The sequence below is a fragment of the Rhipicephalus microplus genome, chromosome 8 (genome assembly GCF_043290135.1).
Source record: "Rhipicephalus microplus isolate Deutch F79 chromosome 8, USDA_Rmic, whole genome shotgun sequence".
Lineage (NCBI taxonomy): Eukaryota > Metazoa > Arthropoda > Arachnida > Ixodida > Ixodidae > Rhipicephalus > Rhipicephalus microplus.
In genome coordinates this window covers 45,119,071-45,143,714 of record NC_134707.1, presented here as the reverse complement: position 1 = coordinate 45,143,714, position 24,644 = coordinate 45,119,071, and the positions used below count along the sequence as shown (strand labels likewise).

At 42.7% G+C, this 24,644-nt stretch overlaps 1 long non-coding RNA gene across 1 annotated transcript; it reads right to left on the bottom strand.

Moving 5' to 3' along the window:
* Nucleotides 1–8,678: 8,678 nt before the first annotated feature.
* LOC119165798 (uncharacterized) lies at nt 8,679–12,197 on the bottom strand. The gene is made up of 3 exons (XR_005109020.2): nt 12,103–12,197; nt 9,618–9,696; nt 8,679–8,953 (listed from the first exon to the last, which is right to left on the bottom strand). It is a non-coding gene; the product is annotated as an uncharacterized LOC119165798 (long non-coding RNA).
* Between the last annotated feature and the right edge of the window lie 12,447 nt (nt 12,198–24,644).

The following is a 24,644-nucleotide window of genomic DNA, read 5'->3' as shown; positions in this document are numbered from 1 at the left end:
TCTCGTTTTTCTTGAAAGTAGATTCTCGTATCCGTATCATTCTTTATTTATTTTGCCCTACATACATTCACCAGAAGTGATTTAAACAAAGGATGTGAAGCAAGAACAACAAAATAAACAAATGCGCCAAGAAGCAAACAGGCTACTTCAGGGAACCGAATTCTGATATTCAAACGGGAAATGTACAGGAAGTAAAAATAACGTGAATTAACTTAACGAACATGAAGAAAACGAAAGCAGTTGTGGGAAGAATATAGGTATTTGCCAGTGCTTGCAGGCTACAAACAAACAACTTGAATTTGCTCATTTGACTTGAGCAGCTATGCCCACAGATTAAAAAGGTAATTGCGGTAATTTGTAAATTTACTGTAATAATGATTGTTTGTACGCATGAGAAGATGCTTTTGGTCACAGGAAAGGCAACGCGGCAAGTAGCACGCAGATAGCTCCATTTTGAAACTTTTAAAAAATATTGGACGCATTTCTTGAAACACCCTTTATATATATATATATATATATATGTGTGTGTGTGTGTGTGTGTGTGTGTGTGTGTGTGGCTAACTTTTGTATAAAGTCTTGAAGGAAGTTTGTGCTTGCCCAAACCTTACCTTGGCTTCGCTTCTGTGCGTAACGTACCCCTAAGATATATCGTGCGTGCACGTAACAGTAGCCGTTTCAAGTAATCTAAGAACAGCTACTGCATGTACAGATGCAAAGTGTTCACTGCTCGTCCGTAAGGCAATATGCGTGCCTGTGCAGCTACATCATTTCATGGTGCTGTTGCTGATACATGATTAGTTATCACTGGGTGTTTGCTATTGGGCGGACCTCCTAATGAGCACACCACAAAAAAAAACGCACTGTGCTGGCTTATTTGTGCTGATTCAGCCGAAGGCACGTAAGAAAATCTTCGCACATACTTAACTGCGCTCGAGCAGCCTTCAGCCATTCAAAACTTTATTTTTAGCAGTTTCTAAAAAGCAGCACAGTGTTACTAAATTGGCCTCCTAAAGCCTTATCGGGCTTTAAGGGTAGAGCCAATAGATAGCAGACCACAAGACTAAATATATCTAAAACCGCACAGATGCTGCGATTGTTCTATAGTGAAGGTATACAAAATAAAGACGCGCTTGTACAGAAGTGCAAAACTGAATACTAGGCGACATGTAATGTGACCTAGCCTAACAATCGTCTATGCAGTAGCAACAATACAAAATAAGACACCAACGATTTTTTCGGTGACGTTGAATTTATTGTTTATTTGTTGCATTCTTGAACGCTTTAATGTTTCTGTTGTAAAGAAAGCACCATATTGAAACCTAGACTCCATATTCTAGTGTTTCATTAGGAACAATCAGAAATAAAAGTTACCTTTATAGTTCAAGGATCGCTTATTCAAGTTCGACAAACAACTATGTCACGCGTACAATTTGCGAGTGCCTATGTACGAGGGGGTCCAAAATTGTCAGGCCACTCTTCTATGTATTTCGAGGGCAGCATGACCTTAGAATTCTCGACCCCACTGCACGAAGGTCTAGTGTCATTTCGTAACGTTTTGCCATATAGAAATGAATAACTCCACAGTCACCTTCCACCGCAAGCTTAACATGACATCGGCTCCGATGGTACAATGAATCTGCCGAATTGATTGATTTGTGGGGTTTAACGTCCCAAAACCACCATATAATTATGAGAGACGCCGTAGTGGAGAGCTCCGGAAATTTCGACCACCTGGGGTTCTTCAAGGTGCACCCAAATCTGAGCACACGGGCCTACAACATTTCTGCCTCCATCGGAAATGCAGCCGCCGCAGCCGGGATTTGAACCCGCGACCTGCGGGTCAGCAGCCGAGTACCTTAGCCACTAGACCACCGCGGCGGGGCAGAATCCGCCGAATTTTCTCTCGTGCTGCGCTTAATGACGTGCAGCACTGGAGAAATGAAGTCATGGCAGGATGTGAGATCAATGTATGAGTTTAAGATTAGGTTAACTAAGGAGCAATGATCTACGACACTAGCGAAATCGTGTATTCAGGAAAGTACGATAGTATTACGTATGGTCCGGCTTGTATTGTTACACCAGTAAAGCCCACCCCAGTTTCAAAGCCAATTGCGAAAAAATCGGCAGATCCCATGTACTGAGGGAATCGACGATATGCGAAGCACAGATGAGAAATGGTGATATGTCACATTAAAATAAGCACAACGTTACTAGGTTGAGGTAAATGATGCCGCACATGACTTCCGTGTCATGATTATTTTGTTTAAATGTCTCGTTTACCTTCGTCATTGATTCACGTTACGTGATACCAAATTTAGTATATGTGGAGCTAGCGAAATGCGCGCGAGCACGCTATCAGCGTAGTATGTTGCCATGTTCTTACATGATATGAGTGTCAGGATTATCATGTTTGCACCAGTCATATAATACGTCATTCATTCACGTCACGTAACACCAAATTTGGTATATGTGGAGCTAGCAAAACGGCCACGAGCGCATCATGAAGGGTCCAATATACTCCGATGTAGCATCGACTCGCGGGCACGGTGGGGACAGCGACGCTACGTTAGCAAAATGCGAGTACCGTATAGTCTGACGCCAGGCGCGACCAGCATTCGTCGGCACGGCCCGATGGAAAACGGTGCGAAATGTGACATACTGCATTTCGCACCGATGCGTTACCCAGACAACACTGCGTCTCCCTCTTTTCGTGACGGAGGGCAGGACCAGCGCTTATGCCAGGACCGGACCTGCAGTGGCAATGCCGGCGTGATGCAGCGAAATGAACGCCGGCGAGCACACGCACCGCGTCATGTGAAATGTATTGGTGCCATGAATGTGGCATGTAGTCATGTTATCACATGACACGCGTCTCATGATTATCATGTTTGCCCCAGTCACATAGCTTCGTCATCCATTGCTGTCACGCGATACCATATTTGGCATATGTGAAGCTAGAGAAACGGTCGCGAGCGCATTATGAGTGTGGCTTGTAGTCATGTTGTTCCGTGATACGCATGTCGTGATTATCATGTTTGGATGTGTCATTTACCTATGCCGTCCGTTCGCGTCGTATAACACTGAGTTTAGTACATGTGAAGCTAGCGAAACGGCCGTCAGAGCATCATGAGCACGGCATGTAGTCATGCTGTTACATGACACGCATCTCATGTTTATCATGCTTGCACCAGTATCATACCTTCGTCATCCATTCAGGTATCGTTATACCAAATTTGGTATAAGTGAAGCTAGCGAAACGGCCGCCAACGCATCATGAGCGTGGCATGCAATCATGTTGTTACATGACACGGCATCTCATGATTGTCATGTTTGCACCAGTCACATACCATCGTCATCCATTCACGTACCGTAATACCAAATTTGATATATGTGAGGCTGGCGAAACGGCCGCGAGCGCATCATAAGTGTGGCATGTAGTCATGTTGGTACATGACACGCATGGCATGATTTTCATGTTAGGGTCTGTCGCTTGTGTTCGCCATGCAATCATGTCATACCGTACCAGTTTTGAAACACGCCTTGTGCACGAAACCTCCGCAAAAGCTGCAGGACCATGAAATGTAAATCTTGACATTCATGACACCCATATCATGATTTTCATGTTATGACTAGTCATGTTATGACTATGTTCTTCGTACTGGCGTGTTATGCCATACCAAGCTTGGTATCGATATCACTATCGAAACGGCCAGGAGAGCTAAAAGTCGTAGGCGGCTAGATAGATAGATAGATAGATAGATAGATAGATAGATAGATAGATAGATAGATAGATAGATAGATAGATAGATAGATAGATAGATAGATAGATAGATAGATAGATAGACACGCTCAAAGTCGCCGAAGTTCGCCAAGAAATACTTCACATTTAAAACAAGGCAGAATACGCATGCTTTTGTCGCATTTTGGTACGCGGTTAGAACACGTGTTGCTGTAGGAATATGACCTCACGTCATAAAAACGCCGGCTCACCTGGCACCCAAGATGAAAGAGCAAAGAAAATATAATTCATTTTTTCACGAGTTGGTCACATTCAAGTGTTTAGGTGTAGATAATCCTTCGGCCTAGTGGAGCACAAAAATTTTCCACAACTTAGTCATCGTTAGCGTTATCATCGTTCCAAAGTTACGACCTGTTTTCTCTAGAGCTGTGAATACGAGTATAGTGCGGGTATCGCAGTGGGCCACTCACAGACAAGCCTCGGCTATTGTACTGTAATACGTTACTCTTTGTTTAACGCATATTTGTTGTGACTCCAACTATGAGACCTCCTCTTCGCTGAGCAAGAGAGAGAAGAAAAGGAGAAAGGCGGGGAGGTTAACCTGGGCTGAACCTCAGTATGCAACCCTGCACTGAGGAAGGGGACGAACTTAACACAACAAACGCTTAATTAGGAAGCCTACTTCAAGTAGGAACTCAGAAACGCAGGGCTGTAGGATAATATTTGGAATCCACTACAAAACATGTACTGCTACTTCCGTTGTGTTTATTCCTTGAACGATCGTCATCCACTACAGGTAATATAACCGCGTGAACACGGGAAAAAGCACTTATCTGACGTGGCTCAATTCACTTAGCTGTCCGGTAAATGTGTATGTTTTTTATGCGCACCCTTATCTACAATCATACCGCTCTCAGAGGCATATCTAGTCATCGATTATTCAGTTTCTGTGGACTATAGCAGAATAGATGGTCAAGCACACGAAAATAGCTGAGTTTTTATTTTGTGCCACATATTTATATGATTAGGTCGTAATCATCGGCGTTCTAAAGGTCCGTTGTATTCAGTTCTTCGGCAAGTACTTGTGAAATGCAAGATGTTAATTATAAAGCTTCAAGGTAGTGAAACAAAATGTCTCTTCATCACGAACTTGTTTGCTGTTCCCCACAATATTGCTTCTTAATACACTCTCCTCTGCAGCACCATCCCAGAGGCTGTTCTCTCGTGGGCTTAGGCAGCTGCGAATAAATTACAGCACCAAATATTAGCTACACAAGGCAAGGCATACATCGATATGAAGTACGAACAGCACAATATTCTACATAGGGATACAAAAGAAAAGACACGGACAAGTGCTGTCTGTTGTCTCTCCGTGTAGAATGTCACGCGATTCGTACGCCATTATGCCAAGCAAAAATGTCCAAAGCTTTCCTCTACTTTGTCGATATGAAGGGTAAAAAAAGCATACAACTTTTACAGAGTCTATTTCTAATGCTTTTATGCTTTCATACTTCAAGCGACGTAAAAACAACTTCTAGTCTATGTACGCGGAATGAGCTTGTTCTGAATTAGGATGTGGCAAACGAGGGTATCTGGAATGGTGATTTCTAAACAGAGCCCAACGTTTAACGCACGGCAGCACATTAAAAAGGGACATGAGAAGCATATGCTGTGTCCAAGGCGCCACTAGATGGAGCGGTGTGGTTCAGTTTTAAAAACTATAGTGAAACTGAACGTCTACGCTCCTCCTCTCCAGCGCCCATTACACACCATTCAGGCTTCACGTTATAGCATTAAATCTGAAGGGTATGCAGTGGGCGCTGGTCTTAATCACCCCGAAATCTTGACTGCTGCTTAACTTGCGATCACGTTTCATACATGTTTCTCGTAGTGTTAGCTGATTCTCAAAGTGTTAGTCACGTGTTGAAACATGTCATGTTACCGTAGTGACGCACGTTTGTGTGTCTGGTATTATAGAAGAACGGGGGGCTTTGGTAAATTTCGTTGGGAATTCTCTTCCCGCTGCTTAGCTAAAGATAATGTCTTAGGTAGTAGCAACGAAATCATAAATTTATAATGTGCGTGGTATAAAATGGTGGCGAGTAGTGGAATTCACCGAATTTGTGACGCAAACACCCGTTCAGGATGAGCTGTAGTGATGAAGACGGAACTCACCAAGAAGCCACTCACCCGTAGGCGCTTTGGCTCTAAGGCTAAAAACAGTACCATAAAAACTTACCTAGTGGGAATTATTGTTTTATTATTTGCAGATCACACATACAATGTTGTTGAGCATAAATAATTAGTGATATATTTCTTGCCCCCATATAGCTCATATTATGCAAAACTGCAATCACAACAATGTAAAAGCTCGACCTTTCTGAGGACATTTAAAAAGTGTGCCTATTGAAGCTGACTTTCTCTATACATGTCCCCTCGAACTGGGGTCTTTGAACGAGTGCATAGCTATGAGAGCAGTGTCCAGCCTGTTCTCATGTTAAACCAGTTTCAGTTTCATGTTCTCATGTTAAACCAAAAATATGTAAATTATTGAAAAATATGTTCGCAGTGAAATTACTATTATAGTATTTATTTCACTCCCTACATTCGCCATAGACGTTATTTTCTGAAGACTCTCACTGTGGGTGGTGTTCTAGTTAAAAAAAGTCGACTTACGTGACATGCGCTAGTAAGGTTGCTATTGTAGTAACCACTGTACCATGCATGGTTTATTTGACAATAGTAATAACAGTTCCAGAGGACCCTTTTCTGTGAAAAAAGACGCGATGAGCGCGTATATTCAGACATGATTCAATAATAGCGAAAAAAATACGTCAACAAAAAACAAACCAAAAGAAACGTATGATAGTTTTGCTACTGTGAAACCTGGAGAAGTGCGCCTAATGTTAACACATTTATTTCGGTTCGTCGAGTTCCCAATGCTTCGTATTTAGCAACGTGTCAATAGCACCAACGTACGAGTTAAGCATGTGGTGTTTCCACGTCATTCATAAATTCTTCCCAGGCACAGTTCTTCATTCGAATGCGTCATATTAGCTGCTTTTTGCTGCGCGTAATGATTTCCTTCTTGCTACGGCAGTTGCGACATGCGCTTTCTGAAGCAGGGGCGTCAGTTTGTTTCCCACATCAGATGGAGTCACCTAGTGACGCAGTGCCGCACTGACTCAAATGCGGTGCAGGGGGAGGAGCATGTGCACGCACGGCGAGGTGGTGGCACTCTCACTCGTGTTCTGCTCAAGTAAACCGTGTGCTTGCAAAACGTTTTAGCCTTTAAAATACTATATTGCAATTGCTTCGTGACTGTTTTTGTTCATCATAATATTTCATACTTTGGTCATTCATTTTATTCCAGATTACACCGTTTATAGGCTTGTTAGGGCCAGTAGTAGGCACTTTACTGTGTGCCTGATTCCGGCACATGAGATGCAAAAGAAATATTAACAAGGCGGCCCCCGCAAGTGCTCCGCACCTAAAATCTTTCTCGCGTTCTACAAACATACGCAATATACTTACAATTAACGAGTGCTACAAACATACTGGAATAAATTTGCAGCTGATCCACAACCACCACAGCTATCCATAAAGAAAACGACAGAATCTCCATAAAGAAGGGTGTAAAGCAGGCAGACAGAATCTCTTCATTTCTATTCACCCCGTCTTCACAAGAGGTTCTCATGGCCTTAGGTTGGAAATAGTTAGGGCTAAGGGTAAATAGGGAGTGTCTTAGTAACCTGAGATTCGCTGATGACAATTGCTTGATCTGTAACTAAGGGGACAAATTTCAGCTCATGATTTCTTGACTTCACGCGGAAAGCAGAAGAGTAGGTTTGTAAATTATCACGTACAGAACTAAAGTAGTGTGCAACAATCTTGGCAGAAAACAGCGCTTTGCCATAGGTGGAGCGACGCTGGAAGTTGTAAAGAATACCTCCACTTAGAACAGGTAGTACCCTGGAGCCGAACCATGAGAGTGAAATGACTAGAATAATAAGATTGGGGTGGGTCACATTCGGCAAGCATTCTCAAATCATGAAGGTTAACCTACCACTGACCCTCAAGAGTAAGGTATAAAACAGCTGAATCTTGCTAGCACTTCTCTAAGGCGCAGATACCTGAAGGATTACAAAAAAGGTTCAGCTTAAATTGAGGATGACACGGTAAGCAATGAACAGTAAAATCATAGGTGTAAACTCAAGAGACAAGAAGAGAGCAGAGTGGGTCAAGGAAAAAGCCGGGGTTAAGGATATCATAGTTGAAATGGGCCGGGAACGTAGCACGTAGGCAGGATAACCACTGGTCATTAAGGGTAACTGACAGGAGTCTCAGATAAGGCAAACGCATGAAGGGGTGACAGAAAGTAGAGGTGGGCCGATGAGATTAAAAAGTTCACAGGTATAACGTGGCAGCAGGAAGCGCAAGATGGGGTCTTCATTAGTGGATTATGGGAGAGGCCTTTGCCCCGCAGTGGGCGTAATCAGGATGGTGTTGCTTATCATGATGATAACGAAAAATAGCATGCGGAAGCTCACGATGTTGATGGCTTTTTCATTGTTATTTAGTTTATTGTGCAGTACAAAATGAAGTACTACAAAAATGGAGTTCTCATTCTCGAAAATCACGTATCGAAGGGAAAGGGTTTGAAATGCAGCTTCCGATAGCGACTACATCTCCCCAACTGTGGCACTTCCTACAACACACCATAAATATTATGCAATAATCTGCAAAACGTGCAAGACTGGTTTCTAAAATAGTGGTAAGAGTGCTTTTTTTTAACGATGAAATTGTTCTTGTCGAGGTTCCCCCGCCTGTTGTCGTAGCCCTGGTTAGAGGTCTTGCGACGGGGCGGGAGGGGGCGTCGGTAAGAGAGAAAGGGATTAGCGGCGTCTGGCTGGATGACTGTGAGGCCCTTTATAAAGAGTTGACCAATTAGAGACGCACAAAAATGGATGAAGGTGAGCTTTGCAAAAGGAGCATGAGGTATTGCTGTTTTTAAAGTGTGCCCAAAGGGGAGCTGGCCGCGGTTTTCGACTTATTGTCGTTCAATCAAAAATGGTAGGTTAACAGTGCCTATAGGTTCTGAAGTCAACGGTCGTGCGAAAAATCGGAAATAAATTAGGGTACTTGCCTGCCTATTTGCTTTCTCTTTGCATCTTATAAGTCGCTCTGGGTGGGCTTGTTTTCTTTCGTGGTTCCCTAGGTGTGACAAATGTATGGTAAGCGACACCATTTGGGACGAAATGATGCGATATTGTAGCTGTTATTGCTTCCCTCACTCAAACACTCACATTCTTGTACACATCTATATTTCCACAATAAATATGTAATTTCTTAGATTTCGATAAAATGAAAGCAGTGTTAAAAGAAATTTTCATATATTTAAGGATAATCCACAAAGTTAGCGTTCGAAGAGAAAAGACAGCACTCAGTATCTTTTATTATACAAGCATTTATACTTTTTTAGTCTTCATACATTTTAATATAAATTTCCTGCAAGTCGTTATCATTAATTGCGCTACCAACAACATGTTCCGGAGCCTTCTGTTAATGTATATCCTCAGCTACAATCGGATTTTTCATGTTTTGACTATAGTGTTAAACCTCCTATTTTTATTGAAGCACTTTTAATTTGCGATAATTACTTTTATTTCACTTTCACTAAGGTGGTAGTTTGTACTTATTTGTGTGATATCATTCACTGTTTATTTGCAGAGACGAGGGTGGAATAAAGACTTTACAGATACCTTTTTTATTGATCTCTATTTTGGACACAAATAAGAAGCCAGGTATAGGCATAGCCTATAGGTTCATTGGCCTACTAATACATTGTTTTTTAAAGTTGCCTCAAATACTTACAAACCTAATTCGGACGGCTCCACGCAGACGCCCTTCTTGCATAGGCCTGCCAGTTTAATGCTTTCCACCTCTTCACTCGAGCGCTTTGAAACGAAAAAGAAAGCACACTTGACCAGCTAAGTTAAAACGAAAAAAAAATGTTTTTACGTTCCGAAAATAAAATTTGCAATTTTGCGTCTTTAGGAAAAAAACTCGACATTTCGCAAAGTTCGCCCTCTTCTCAGCAAACAATTATCCTACGGTCGTCACGCTGGCTAAGTGGTTATGATGCACGGCTGCTGAAGGCGCAGCTCCGATTTCGACCGTTACGGTAATTTTTCGCCGGGAATAACATGATGGACACCCGTGTAGTCCGCGCTATCAGGGGCGGTTAAATGATTTCCAGATGCTTGAAACAATGGGAAACGTTACACAAAGACAAGGATTATACTCATAGGCGTATCAGCCAGTGGGCGAGCTAAGCCAGCCCCCCCCCCCCCCCCCCTTCCGACAGGGGTCGCTGTCAGCTGCACACTGGAGAAAACAACAACTAAGGCAAAATTTTCCTTCACCACTGTAAACACTCAGTTATATTATTATGAGAAAAAATATTACGAAGCAAAGGTACAATGTGGTAATAGTTTCTAACATTTTATCAGTGACGATTTTCTTGAAGGCTCTTTGCGAGGCTTTCCGCTCTCTGCAGTAGCACTGCAGAGCGGGCTAGCGCTGAACAAAGGCCCTATATACTACATCAAATGTTCATATTACATCAAATGTTCATGTTTTTATTCTGTTGCGACTGGCCGATGCAGTTATAGATAGGAACGAACAATTTTTTATGAATCGGTCAAAGCGTTTGCTGCTTCAGGAAAATCATTTTCTTTCATAAAAAAGGATTACGAACCCCGCTGCTCTGTAGAAGCTGCTGTGAGCACATCATTGCGAGTAATCTCTTTAAATATTTTAGTTTTGCTGCACTGGAAATGCCAGCACAGGCTTCCACTTTAACCTCCGATAAATGTGATCAGCCTCGCTTAAGGCAACTTGGAGCGATGAATGCAGCTTGCAAAGCGGCGATGAATGAAACAGCAGACTCGAGCTCAGTGAGAAGCTAAAATAAATACAAATGCTCAAAATTCCATTGGTTTCTCAAGGAGGGCTTCACATTTAAATCAGGAATCCTTTGTGAGCTGTTTCAAGTAATTAAAACCTTAATGCAATGATAAAATACTTACTGTTGAGGAGGCCACCATCAACATAAATGTATGCATGCGGAAGGTTGGGGGAATAATGTATAAAAATCGTCATATGTAATATTATTGCATACATCATGCATAACAAACATATACGTGTTGTTCCAGTGCATGCTTCTGTTAACTGACCTCCTTTTTTTACGCTATTGAACAAGTTCTTTGCGCATGAATGAAAGATCATATGAAAGTGCGAGCGTGCCGAACAGAGTGTCCCTCTCCTAATATATATATATATATATATATATATATATATATATATATATATATATATATATATATATATATATATATATATATATATATATATATATATATATATATATATATTGGCTGACGAGTGGGGTAAGTTAGCCCCTCTACTTGTGGAAGAGTTGGTATGCCAGTGATTATGTTTATAATGTGGCTTTGTAGCGTGGAACACCCCAAATTCTCGTTGTACGTATCTTCTCAGTTTATTCAACTTCTACAATGGCTACTTTGGCAACTCTGACTATTATTAAAAGTGAACATTTGAAATGCTTACAACAATAAACCTAAAGTAATTAATTGATTCTTCACATATGTTGGCAGAAAATATGCTGATTATCATATGTAAGTACTTTGAGTGTGTAGCGTTTTTTATGAGCGATCATGTGCTTGTACTTTCTCTACGCAAACCCGAAACTACTAGGGCAGACACTGTGGTCTACTTTTTCGCCGGGTAAATGGCCTGCACAAAAACTATGGCAATGGCTACATGGCCCAGCATGGCCTGCAGAAAAACCGTCATTTTTGTCCTAAACTATTTTGTGGGAGACATTAGGCAAAATTGTGTTTCAAAGCAAAGTAGTCGATTCTTGTTACAAAACGAATAAGTTATAGCTTTATCTTCCCTCTGCGCTTCTCATTGCAAAAATAGTTTTTAGAAACTTTCTATAAGAGACTGATGTGTCCGTTTAAGTCTTCTTATTATGCTCACAATGCTCACTGATTTTGACAAAAGAAATTGGTGGGCAAAGAGAGAAGGTTAAATCCACAAATCTGTTATATGCTTTTCTAGAGCAAAAAAAGGCAGGTCCGTAGAATTATGTAGCGCTGCCTTTCATTTCCTACTTGAAGGTCTTGAAAAAATATACGAGAAACTGAACAAAACATATTGCCACAAGGGATCACTCTATACAATTTCAACGTTATTAGGTGAAGACATAATCATATGATCTTTTTACTGTCTCATATGGCAGTGTTGCACAAGTCATGCACAATAAAATGTCTTACAATGCAAGGTGTATCTTCTTCGTAGTTCATCACACGTTCTTCTCCAGTCACGTCAGAACATGTGTAGCTACATGACGTCGTGTATCCTTCCTGTAAAAAAGCTAAATTCATTGTATTTTAATTTTTACACACGTCATGCTCAGATATATATTGCCATTGTTTACTTTTCAACATTTGTATCACCACTAATGAATGTGTTGGACTATGTGAAAATTTTAAAATCTAGCTCTTGAATCTCCTGAGAAAGCGGGTGGCCGCAAAAAAGAATACTCGTAAAAGGATGTTCACACTGTCATTTTTCAATAATCAGGCCACAGCTGACAACTTCTTTGGTTTCACCTTGTCTAGCTGTGGATGCGCTAAGAACCAGCCATCACCAAGCCACGCTTTCAAATGTGAATTGTCCACATAGTAGCAATGCCAGGTTTGCCCAGAGGGGTGCGAGCCGAGCACGAGTGACGAGAAATCTACGCTTTCACCGGGGTGCCAGAGCCAGGTTTGCACAATAGGCTCTGGCGCTGGAGTTTCTACATTCTTGCAAGCTCTGCAAGAGTCTGTAGTTTGACTCTACTGTGTCTACGCCCAGGGAAGACGAGAAGCCAAGAAAGTCATGTTAGGCACCCAGGGTCTACCGGTTTACCTGTCCATTATATATGGCACGGCCACTGTGAACTTTTCTTTTCGTGCTAAGCTCTTTTACCTTTCAGTATTTTTTTATATCACATTGACACAGTTATATTCTAGCTCTATGAAAACCAGTTTATTAGGCATCTACTAATGTGCCAGAGAGCTTATAATCAAGCTTATGACTCGTAGCCATTGACCACCCGGGTAAACATTTCTTGCCAAATGAGCAGTGACATGTTCCGCGCTTTGTCACCGGCTTGGGCGCCTGATGACGCACGCTGCATGAACAAACACACTGCATTTTAGAACGCATGCTAGAGCTGTTGCAAACGTATCTGGCGAAACACAAGCGGATGCAAACAATATTATCAGCAAACGAAATGACCGTGTAAATACCCGTACGGTATCCGCACGGGTACCACAGCATATAGCCGACCAATTTAGCTCTAGAAACATGCCGAGACTCCCGAGAAGCACTAATGTGGGTCGTAGCGAACTGACCAGCGAGTGTATCCGGCTTTGGGGTATTGAGCATCATGGTGCCCGAAGTGTTCATTCTTAATGTTCAGCCAAACGTCGCTAGTTTTTTCAGCCAGGTATAACATCATGGTGCCCGAAGTGTTCATTGTTACTGTTCAGCCAAACGTCGCTACTTGTTTCAGCCAAATATAGCATCGTTTAGATGTGCATTCTTTTTTATTGTGACCCCCTAGATTGAGGCATGAATGGGTTGGCACAGGTTTCGCGCTGCCTTCGAAAGAAGGCGTGACTACTCTGCGCGGGTGTTCAGTTTTTTCCCCAATTTTAATAGCAGCATACTCAAGGAATATTTTCTAAACAAAAGATCTTCAGGCATCAGTAGATTTTCGCAGTTAGAAGGCGACTATAACCGAAGTAAAACGTACGACAAGAGAGTGGTTTTAGTACACGACCTAACCAAACGTTTCAGTGTTGGAAATACGATGTAGGTTTTGGGCTTGAGGGCTTGTTCTATTAACATCACCGTACTGAAGATCTTGCTGGTTCCGTAGTATACATACATGTAGTAGTAATTCATCGTCAACAAGCTTCGAAATGTAGCTTGTTCATGTACTCCAAAGAAGCACTACAGTGATTGGTTTCGTATGCAGAATACGCCGTGGACCTTATGGAGAACTAAGGCTAAACATTAGAGAGCTGCTCCACCACTTCTTTGTCAAAAGACATGGCATCACGTTTCAGTGGTTTCTAAATGCCTGCGGCATATCGGGCAAAGAGCATGCCAACGCAGCGGCTTGATCTGCAAACGAAGACACATTAGGTGGATGAATCCCATTCTCAAGGACTGATGCTGTCATGAAAACGCGACTTATTGCTAATGAAGATGAAAAATCTCTGTGGAATAAAACAAGTTTACGGCTATACATAGACTGCACGCGTCTCGTCGACTTCGGCCTCAGTCCGGACTTTCGACTTGAGACAACAATGCTTGGCTCACTGTGGCTTGATGTCACTCTCACCAAATGTTTTTTTTTTAAATAGGAAACAGAACAGTGCTGCTTGCGATCACTCCGGTTGCGATGAAATAGAGCGCGTTTTTATTTTGTAATTGCTCTCGCTACAACGCTCGCAGACAGCCGCTAACTGCTGCGTTAGCCCACCATGACGACAGAGCATTGACGAAGCAGTGAGTGCTCAAATGACGACACGATCTGTTTTCGAACAGAAAATCAGTCAAAGCCTTACTGAAGTACTCCCGTCATACTGTCCCATCGAATCGGCTATAGCACATCCGCTTTTATTATTTTTTCGCCCACCTCCTTTTCTCTGTGCCTTTCTTCTAATCTTTATTCCCACTATCTCTCCCTTCAGTGCGGAGTAGCAAACGAATTCTGATTCACCTCCTTGGCTTTTTTTCAATTTATTTTTTCTCTCTCGAATTCGGCCCGTGTTCTAATACAGTTTCTACCTTAGATATAGAAGCTAGCAATTCATTTTGTATACATATAGGAATGCAATAAATATATTTATGAATGTAAAAGATACAAAACTCACGCCTTTATATACTCCATCGCGAGGCCTGAGTCTTGATGCTAATAAAAAAATAAAGTTATTCAGTTCCAACAGCAATACTAGGCTTTTGAAACGGGTCAGTTCGTGATAATTAATCACGAAGCACTCTTTTGAAACGTCCGTCAACAAACAGCAAATAACAGTTTTGAGGGCTGTATCGTAAACAAAGTTAAATAATGCTTAAACTACTATATATAAATGTGTCCTCTACTCTATCACACTTGCATCACTCGTTCCACAAAAATTTCTAAGCACTATAGAATTCAATCACCAATATAAACATGTCCGGCTCATAGACAGCACTTTTACTAAATCGGTGTTTATTCGGTTGTGTTGTTTCTACATCACTCGTAATTAGAGAGGAAACACGTAGTTGTATATTTTATTGTACACGATACAGTAATCTTAGTAAGGGATGCTTGGTCAGCGACTTGTCTACATTGAAACATCGTAACAGAAAACATGCATTTGTGTCAAAAAAGGTTTTCAGCAACTTATTTAGCAAGGTCCAGGTATACTTACGCGCACTGTACGAAATTGTATCCGCCTTTAAAAGTACTTATATAAAAGTATAACACGGCATTTTTCGCAATGAATGAAGTTCCCGCAGCTTCATTTTTCACTGATCAACGTGCGTTACAAATAAAACAAAAAGTGAGCCCATTGTGCTTTGCTTATTTTCTTAATCATTCACTATTTCCATGAACGTTCTTGAAAGCACGTTTTTTGACAAAAAAATCACCGTCCAAGCACTCAGTGCAAATGGTTAACGAGCGAAAGCTTGAACGTTCGGCCCCGGTGTTTAGCAGTGGTTTCAACCGACGTGTACCACTGAGGCCTTTCAAAATTATTTGTGGCATTTTTACAGGACCTTTTAGCGCAAAACGAAGAATAGAGACCGTAAGAATGCCACTGTAATAATGAAAAAAACTCGCTTACAAATCACTCATCTAGATTGGTTACATGTTCGTACTCTTAAATGAAGTCAGACACACGTTTGGCTTGGGTTTACCAAAGCGTTTATTTCACATGCTGTACATTGTGCCTCGCTTGATTATGTTCATGGAGAAGTGTAATGAGAGGTTAAACGCATTTCACAATGTGTTAATCACAGTTGCTCTCGAACCGCAGGCACTCATAGATATCTCAGCCGAAACCAAAGTAGCGCTGAATAAACTCCTGCGGAAAGCGGGCATTGTTCCCCCGGTGAACGCACTCCCGCAATCATCTCGTTGGCGTCTGAACGCCACTTGTTCGGTGTAGTCACTTCACCATGTTGCCTATTGACACGCAGAAATCGGTTGCCCTTTTTTTTTCTTGAAGAACCATGCATTAACTGTTTGGTGCCGCGTCGTCGCAAGCGTTTGACATCGTGAGCTTGCTCGGTGGTGTGGTTTGCTGGACCCGACTGCCACCGGCACTTCCATTCCCGTTCGCAATTTAGTACGGCTTGGAAGGCTGCCTGATCATCGCTATACGCACTTGCTGCCAGGACTCAGCCTGCCTGGTTCGTTTTTGTGCCCAGACTGCCCCATAAGTTCAGCGAATGATAGTTCTCGCACGTTTCTACTAGTTCTCGCGCATTCTTGGCACGTGCTCGGTGCCAAGAATGCAATGATATGGACGACGTCACTCACTACGCAGCCGATGTTCCGCATGCTTGGGTATGGCACTAAGATTGACGTAACTAATACGACAACCAATGGAGATTGCTCCTGACACCACTGCTGGACGCATTTTTGTTTCTTTGCCCACATAGAGCTTTCGCAGTAAAATGAAGGCCATGTCCCTAGTTTATGAATGATAAGTTGTATAAACTGTCCCTTTTTAGGGGAGCTTCAGCTTTATGAGCTGTTTAAAGTAATATGTGGGCTGTTTATTGTAATTAGGTGTTCAAAGTAATATGCTCTGTGTAGAGAACGGAACAGCTGCTGAAAAATGTTACGATCATATTTATTTTCCCGCAGTTCAGACAGAAAGCTTCCAGCTTGCTCTGTTTTCCAAGTTATGTTAATTTATGTGCCACCTTAACAAAAACCTTTTATCAAATGTGACGATATTACGTCACTAATAGCTCACGAACGCAGTGTATCTGTTCATCATTTAATGTTGATTTTTCTTTCGTTAAATTCAGCATCAATATTCGACAAACCGTCAAGTTTTATACTGATCACTGTTTCGCTCTTTTTTATCACAACTATTGTGAATTCACATTCATTCTATTACTCCTAGTCTTGTGGTATTCGGACTCCTATGATTCATGTTTATAATCGTCAGACCTAATATCTCACATATAAGCTGGCGAGATGTGCTTGTTCTCGACGTTTTTTGTTATGAACAAACTATTTTGTAATGTCTTTGTTTAATTTCTAGACCAGTACTGAAAGATCTGTTACTTGCGCTGTGCTAATATTCTCTTACTTTAAGTCGACTTGATCATACTCCGATGCCTATTATAGTAATGTCATTTAAAAGTTCACACACTACTTCGCACTTTTGCGGTACCTTCAATACTAGTTGGTTGTTATCGTTAATCGCGCGAATAAATATAATAACAATTTCTATAGCCGAATTCTCTTGTTCCACTTGTCGTTCGAACACGTGCCATAGGCCTCCGCTCTCTGAAAAATCGGAACACTAATCGCGTTTGTAGCACTATTGATTTGATGCCTCTCACAAGGCGCGTAGCTCATCATCCATTTCACACGTCTATTAGTCACGGCTAAGGTACGTTTATTTCGTATTGATTTGAATATTTACTTACTGTTCTTGATTGTTCCGAAAAGCTGCGCTGAGAATGAAGTAAGACAGGACTGAGACAGGACTGGACAAAGTAAGGCGAGAGCATTACAGGGATAGAGTGAGGCTAAGAAATATGGTGGACAGTGGTGTGAGACACGATGGGAGATGCAGAGGAGAAGAAACAAGTGAAACCGAAGCATTTTTCATGAGAAAGGATAAGAACCAGCGAATTCACATTCCCCACTCGTTATTAGAACAAGCACTTACGGAAACCATGGGATCGCGTTAGAGTGGGTGCATAGAGAGAAAGACTTCTAAAAGCAGCAGGAAGTCACACAGACTTAAACACATAAAGAGAAAAATAAATAGACATAGGTAAAGACGAAGACATGAGTAAAGAAAACGTGAAAAAAAACGAAAAAGAGAAATCGTATATAGTCATGAATACCACAGTATAGCAAGCGAGTGGGAAAAAGAATAGAAGGAGAGCAGAATGAAAAAGTGTTGAGGCTGAAGCATAGCATAGTCATGCATACTACAGTACTGCATTTCTCAACGTCTAGAAATGATGTACCAACTAGCCCAACAAATAGTTCTTTTACAGTACTGCAATGGAGTTTAAGAGAAAACTGGGGGTAAGAATGAGAAAAATAAGGAAGGTTAGGGTAACACCTTCATTATTTCCAATTTATTGGGGAAATGAGTTAATAGCTACCGAAAGTTTTTTGCCTCTACAAGTACATTTACTCTTGCTTACCTTCACAGCCACTCGACATTACGTAAGTTTTGCTTATAAGCGGAACAAATCAAGAATCATTTGAGTGGAGAAATTTACCTTTCAGCATTGTGCATTGCCCGTTTATGCAAACTCCAGTTGTCCAAGGAAGCCATGCCTGCTGAAATATCAAATGAGCGTGCATTTTAGTGTTACCAAGTAGTGACGGTGATTAAAAAAACTCGGCAAAACCCACGTACTATGGGAGTAGATTACATGCGTAGAAATCAGTGAGCTATTCTCTATAAAGAGGCGTTTGGCTTTCGGTCAGGCGCTACGTGGTGCATCAACGTCGTGACATTGTGAACGGAGTTGTATGCACATCGTCCGCTTCCCAAGCACGCGGGCTACCCTGACGTTTGAAGGGTAGTCCGCGTGCTTGACGTTTAAAGGGTGACTTGTAGTGTGACATAAAATCAGCACTTATGTTAGAGCACCGACGACAGTTTAGTTGAAACGAGGTGCGTAGTACACCTCGAATCCCGTTTCACATCGCTCGACCCAGAAGCAAGTATTACACCACCGAATGCAACATATGATATTCAGATCATCACAAGCTACTTGTCATGAGTATAAAAGGGCGTGAGGTGCATGCAAAGTGGTGGAATGCGGTGATGGTACGCGAGGCCCCAATGTTGCACATGTGTGCCACGTGCACGCGTGAGATTGGTTAGGGAAAAGGTCATGGCGCGTGACTCTAGCGGTTATTGAAAACACCCAGAAGATGAGGGCGGATTACCCTGTGGAACTCCGAACGAAGCAGGTCGTACGACTGTGGAGTTACCCGGATCTGAGGGTAACGGTGTTGTGGTGCAAGAAAGCCGCCGCCACTTTTGTCAACATTGTAAGACGCTCTCCAGACCTGTGACACCTCGCAACTTCAGTTCCCGGGACAACTGCTGCTCTTCGCCTTCCGCACAGAACGGCTGCGACCAAGTTGAAAGTCCCCAGAGAGCGGCGTGGGCAGTTAAGCCTAACCTGCCAAGGCCAACGACAACCGGATATCAAGCAGAAAAGGTAAATTCATCGCCAGGTTGATGCGGCCAGACAACGACGACCGTGAGCCTTCAAGGATTTCAATGATGGAAGAATTCATTGTTGTTCCAGAGTCGCATCATGAACATTAACAATGTCCTACTATTACGTGACCACTAGTGAGTAGCCTTCAAGATGCCATCTCGGCTAGAGTCAGCTCTGGGCTCGAAACAAACTCAAGTTGTATATTCGTGTTTCCTGGTTTCATTTCTCTCGATATCCGAATACAGCGTGCATATTTGTTTTTGCCCTGAATTTAAAGTTCGTTTTCTCTTTCCATTGGTTGTGTGATAAAATTTGTTGTACCGCTATGGTCTCCCATATCTCCTAATTGAATCCTTTTGCAAGCGCTCTTAAGGTATAATCGTGACACTATGTACCAATGCTGTGAATATCATTCTTATCATTAGTAAGCAAATTGGTCCTAGGCTGAGCAATGATTCCGTAGATTCCCCAGTTATCGCAATGCCTATACAATGCTCATTCTTCTTTTAAAATAAGAAACACACATTCACATGAATGTTGACCCTAAATCATCATGACGTCTATATTACTGGAGTACACAGGTGATGCTTAATACCTCGCTATAACATTTCATGGTCAGTACTTGAGCCCCTAATGCGGTTGCATCAACACCCATAGGGCCTTATCAAAACGTTTAGCATCTGTGCGACAGACAACAGGCGCTTAGGAGCTCTCTGCTTCCCCACACACTCAAAACTGTCGAGAAAAGCCGCGAACTGGGGTAACATCGCCATCTTTTTTCCTGAATCGGGCGTTGCCTGTGCTAATGGCTGCTGGAGTACGCGCTTGAATTCCGCAGTTGCTTGAACTCTGGAGGACCATTTTCTATATATTTTTAAATAAAAAATTGCGTGACTTTGGGCTAAAGTACTCGATAGACACGTAAAATTAGTAGATTAGATTTTTCGTAACACCCTGATTTTTATTGTTTCGATTTGTCTGATTAGCGCAGATAATGCTATGTTTTTTGACGCTTTCCCATTTATATTACCATTGTCTCTTCTCGCTGTTCCTGTGTAAATAGGTGTCAGTCACGTGTGGCACATGCTCATATGTCACAGCGCGTTATATGAGAGTATACGAAATACGTGTGTATAGGAACTGGTCTGTACGCGACATAATTTTAAGGTTATTGGTGTCATTACTTGGTAGTCATGTTCGCCATAGTATATCATTTTACTCTAATATTTTCTCGTAGCACGTGAAAGAGGTGCGGACGAGAGCACTCAGACGTTGCCGGCTAGATGATATACTCGTGTGTAAAAACATTCCGTGCTTTTTGTTTGCTCAGGAATGCTTAACATTTAAAAGCAGGATACAGGCGGTAAGACGAAATGCTTGAATGAGGTGACGTTGTGCGCAACGAAAGTAAATACAAGCGGCACTCACTGTAAAATATAACTTCTAGCACGGACGCCGAAAGTGATAGTCTTCTAGCAGCGCGTTAAACAAATGAATTTTTCAAGCTTAATTACGTTGCATTTGGTGCAAAATGTCGGTGATTTACTGGAGCAAAACTATATTGCTGAAGTAGGGACGCACCTCCTCGCGGCTTTGTATTTCTTATAGAAAGGATCGATTCAAGAGAAACATCAATGTTTTTGTTACCAACCGTTGTGTCACTGGCGACTACTTGTGACACCTTGAGCGTGCCACTAGCCTAGTTTCCACCAGCTGTTCAGATACTGTGTATGTTTTGGTATGGTCTCAAGAATATTGTGTTACCATCCATCATATATGACCACCGTCTTTTTGATATACCTGCGACTTTTGCTAATTCTCGTGCCAACGAAGCTGCAACGAAGCTGTAACGCGCGGCCACAAGCAGTTGCAGGCATCGCATTCGATGCCCAAGCGTCCTACAGAAATTCTCTCTAATTGTGATTGACGGCCATAGTGAATGCGTTTGCACTGTTGCTACGTCAACGTGGTTCTGGCAGCAGAACCACTGCCCCGGTTCTCCGTTGTCGCTTCCATTAGGCTCAGAGGGCTGCAGGATTCTCAATGCGCAGTTGCTGCGTGCGCTTCGTCAGTCGGGCCTGCTTTCTAGCGTGGAATGCTGCATCAATCCGGTGAAAATGAACTACCTCACGGCTGTCAGCAATGTTTTGTCGATTGCTGTCTGTCATTCACGTGATCGGTCCATTCAAACCCACCCAGTGTGGATGTCCTAAGGTGAAACTGCTGTACGCCGGCTTGGAGGCATGTGTGCGAATGGATCAAGGACGTCACTGACGCGCACTCAAGGAAGACAGTTATCGTTTCGCGCTACGAATGCCTTTACATTTCGGTCATCGGTCGGTAAATTGATCGGTCGGCAAATCTGGGGATGTGATCGTGACGCTATATTAAGTTACATCACATGATGACATATCACGAGAACACCGGTGTGCATCGCTGCCATTGTAGTTGACTGGATAACAAAGTAAGTGGAAAAACCAGTAAGGTGCAGAAAACTTGCAATGCTTGGGTCAATATCATCATCACAATGCCTCCTAACCTCTAGGCATCGCTAAACCAGCTCAGTTGTGGAATGCTTGCGGAGCCAGGAAGAGAACGATCACTGCAATTATTGAAGAAAAAAAAAGTGGCAGGTCCCTCTGTCTTATAGCGATTGGTATAACTCGTAAGTAAAACGTTTCCTCACGTGTTTAGTGTTTATTGTGCAATAACATAAAATAACGTATACAATGTAAAGTGGTGTTAGGCAGCTAAAGCACCATATAACGTGGATGCATCCAGGTTGACGGTTAGTGATACATCTCCTTCTCACACCAACTGTGAAGGATTAACAATGAATATAGACATTGTTGTCATAAACACGTTTAGTAGCTGTAGTAGTTTGGTAGCTGTAGCAGATTCTCCAGTGAGAGGTGACGTCCCCCGTTCCCGTGAGTAGCACATAGACCTCCCTTTTACGATGGAGGAGCTCGAGGCGGCACTATCTCTCTGCAGGCCGTTCAACTTCTCCGGGTCTAGATGGTATTTCGTACTGGGCCTTGTGCAACATTGGGGAAGGTACAAGGAGAAAACTGTTGAGCCTTTACAACATTTCGTTGCAGGATGGCAATGTTCCTGACGACTGGAAAGTAAGTCGCTTGGTACCCATCTCTAAGCAGAGCAAATCCCAACTCAAAATCGCCTCATACCGTCCAGTAGCACAGGCCAGCTTCGTAGGAAATACAATAGAAAAGATGATACTAGGCCACCTGGAGTGGTATCTTGAATACTACAAGATTTATTCGACTTCCATGACTGGCTGATGAAGCGACGGTTCTTCGATTTACAATGTCGTTGATCTAGTTTCCTACGTTCGGCACAAAAGATCCCGTAGGCGACTATGTACAGCTTTGTTTCTAGATGTGAAAGGCGCGTATGATAATGTACTACATGAAGCTATTTTGGGTACTCTTGCGGTGGTTGGCCTTGGTGGTCGAGTCTCTCCATGGATTTTGAGTTACTTGGCTGCAACATCATTCCTTGTGTTAACAGAAGACAGCCCAACCACACCACACTATACTTCCAAGAGTGTTCCTCAAGGTGGCGTTCTTACCCCGACGCTATTCAATATTGCACTAATTGGCCTTGCTGAATACTTGCCAAGTACAATTAAGATCTCAATATACGCCAAAGACATCTGTGCCTGGACTTCGGCAGTCACACGTCCTCAGCTACGTTCCCTGCTTCAAAGAGCAGCAACCTTGATTACCAACTACTTGTTAAAACAAGGTCTCAGCGTATCACCAGAAAAATGCGCGCTGATGTCCTTCACTCGCAAAACAATGACTGATTATGTCATCTTAATCTGCGGGCGACCCATTCCTTACGCCAGAACTGAGCGGTTTCTAGGCATAATAATTGATAGGGACCTCTGTTGGGGTCTGCATGTGGCCTATATATAGAAGCACCTGACTGCTATTTTCCAGTAGTTCAAGTTCCTAGCAGGAAAGACGTGAGGCATGTTAGTAGACGCAATATTGGAACTCTATATAGCCCTGTTTCTTGATTTTCTGAGATATAGTATGCCCGTGCTGAGCAATACCTTCGAGACCCATGTTCGTGTTCTACAGGCAGTACATTTCCAAGCACTGAGAGTGCGCCTTGTTCAGCCCAGATGTACGTCAACAGAGGCAACAATTGCGATTGCTGGTGACTATCTAATACAAACTCTTATTGCTGTAGAAGTCACGAGAGCGCACATCAGACATTTTGCACGTGCTCCCTGTCATCGCATTGAGCTGTTGCCTTCAGAAAGGCGCCAAGCATCGTTCCTTGAAATGGTTGTGAATTACTACGAGAAACTTCTCTGAGGCTTCCCTCCTGCATCCAAACCATCGATACCCTCTTGGTGTCTTATTCAACCCACAGTGCACCTTAGTGTACCAGGGATTCGCAGGAAATCTGAGCTTTCATTGCCCGTGATGAAACAACCGTCTCGTCTTCTTTTGCACGAGAACTATTCAGACAGTGTGCATATATATACCAATGGCTCCACGAACCACGAATGTTCGTCTGGTGCAGTAGTTGTCCCAGCAAGAGGTGTTACCATCAGCTTTAGGACTCACCTCTCCGCGGCATCTACAGAAGCGAAACTAGGTGCTTTGCGCGCTGCACTTTGTGTGGTTAATAGGGAAGCACCACAACAATGGTCGATTTCAGCGACTCAAGGGCTGCCCTACAAACTGCGCTCTCGAACTGCGTAGCGGGCCGTACGAACAGCTTGTTTTCAAAATTCACTGTGGCGTCATAGGAAACGAACATGCCGACACTGCCGCACGGGAAGCTCTTGAAGGTACCGTAGAAGAAGCCATACCACTTTCGTGGACCGATACTGGTAGTAATCTTCGAAGACTTGCGCGTGAAATCACGTTTTAACTATGGTACCCACCAAACAACCAAACCACCCAGACGAATCGTCAACACCCCCTGTCCTCTTTGATGGCTCTCCACATGCCCACTAGGCTCGACCGAAGAGAAGTCACCCTTCTTGATCGCTTATGGTTAGAGGTGGCATTCAAAAAATCTTATTCTTTTGTCATAGGAATGGCCGACAATGCTCTCTGCGATGCCTGTCGTTGCGAAGAGACGCAACACCACATCCTGTGCGACTGTCCATTGTACGACATCCAGAGATAGTCATTGGCGTCCGTTCTTGCGCGTCGACAACAGCCGAATGTCTGTGGACACAATTTTTTTAAGTACCTGGGAGAAGACATTGCATCAGAAGGTGACAAAGCACTGTTGAAATTCCTACATGACGCGGACTTCAACAAGTGGCTGTAACAGC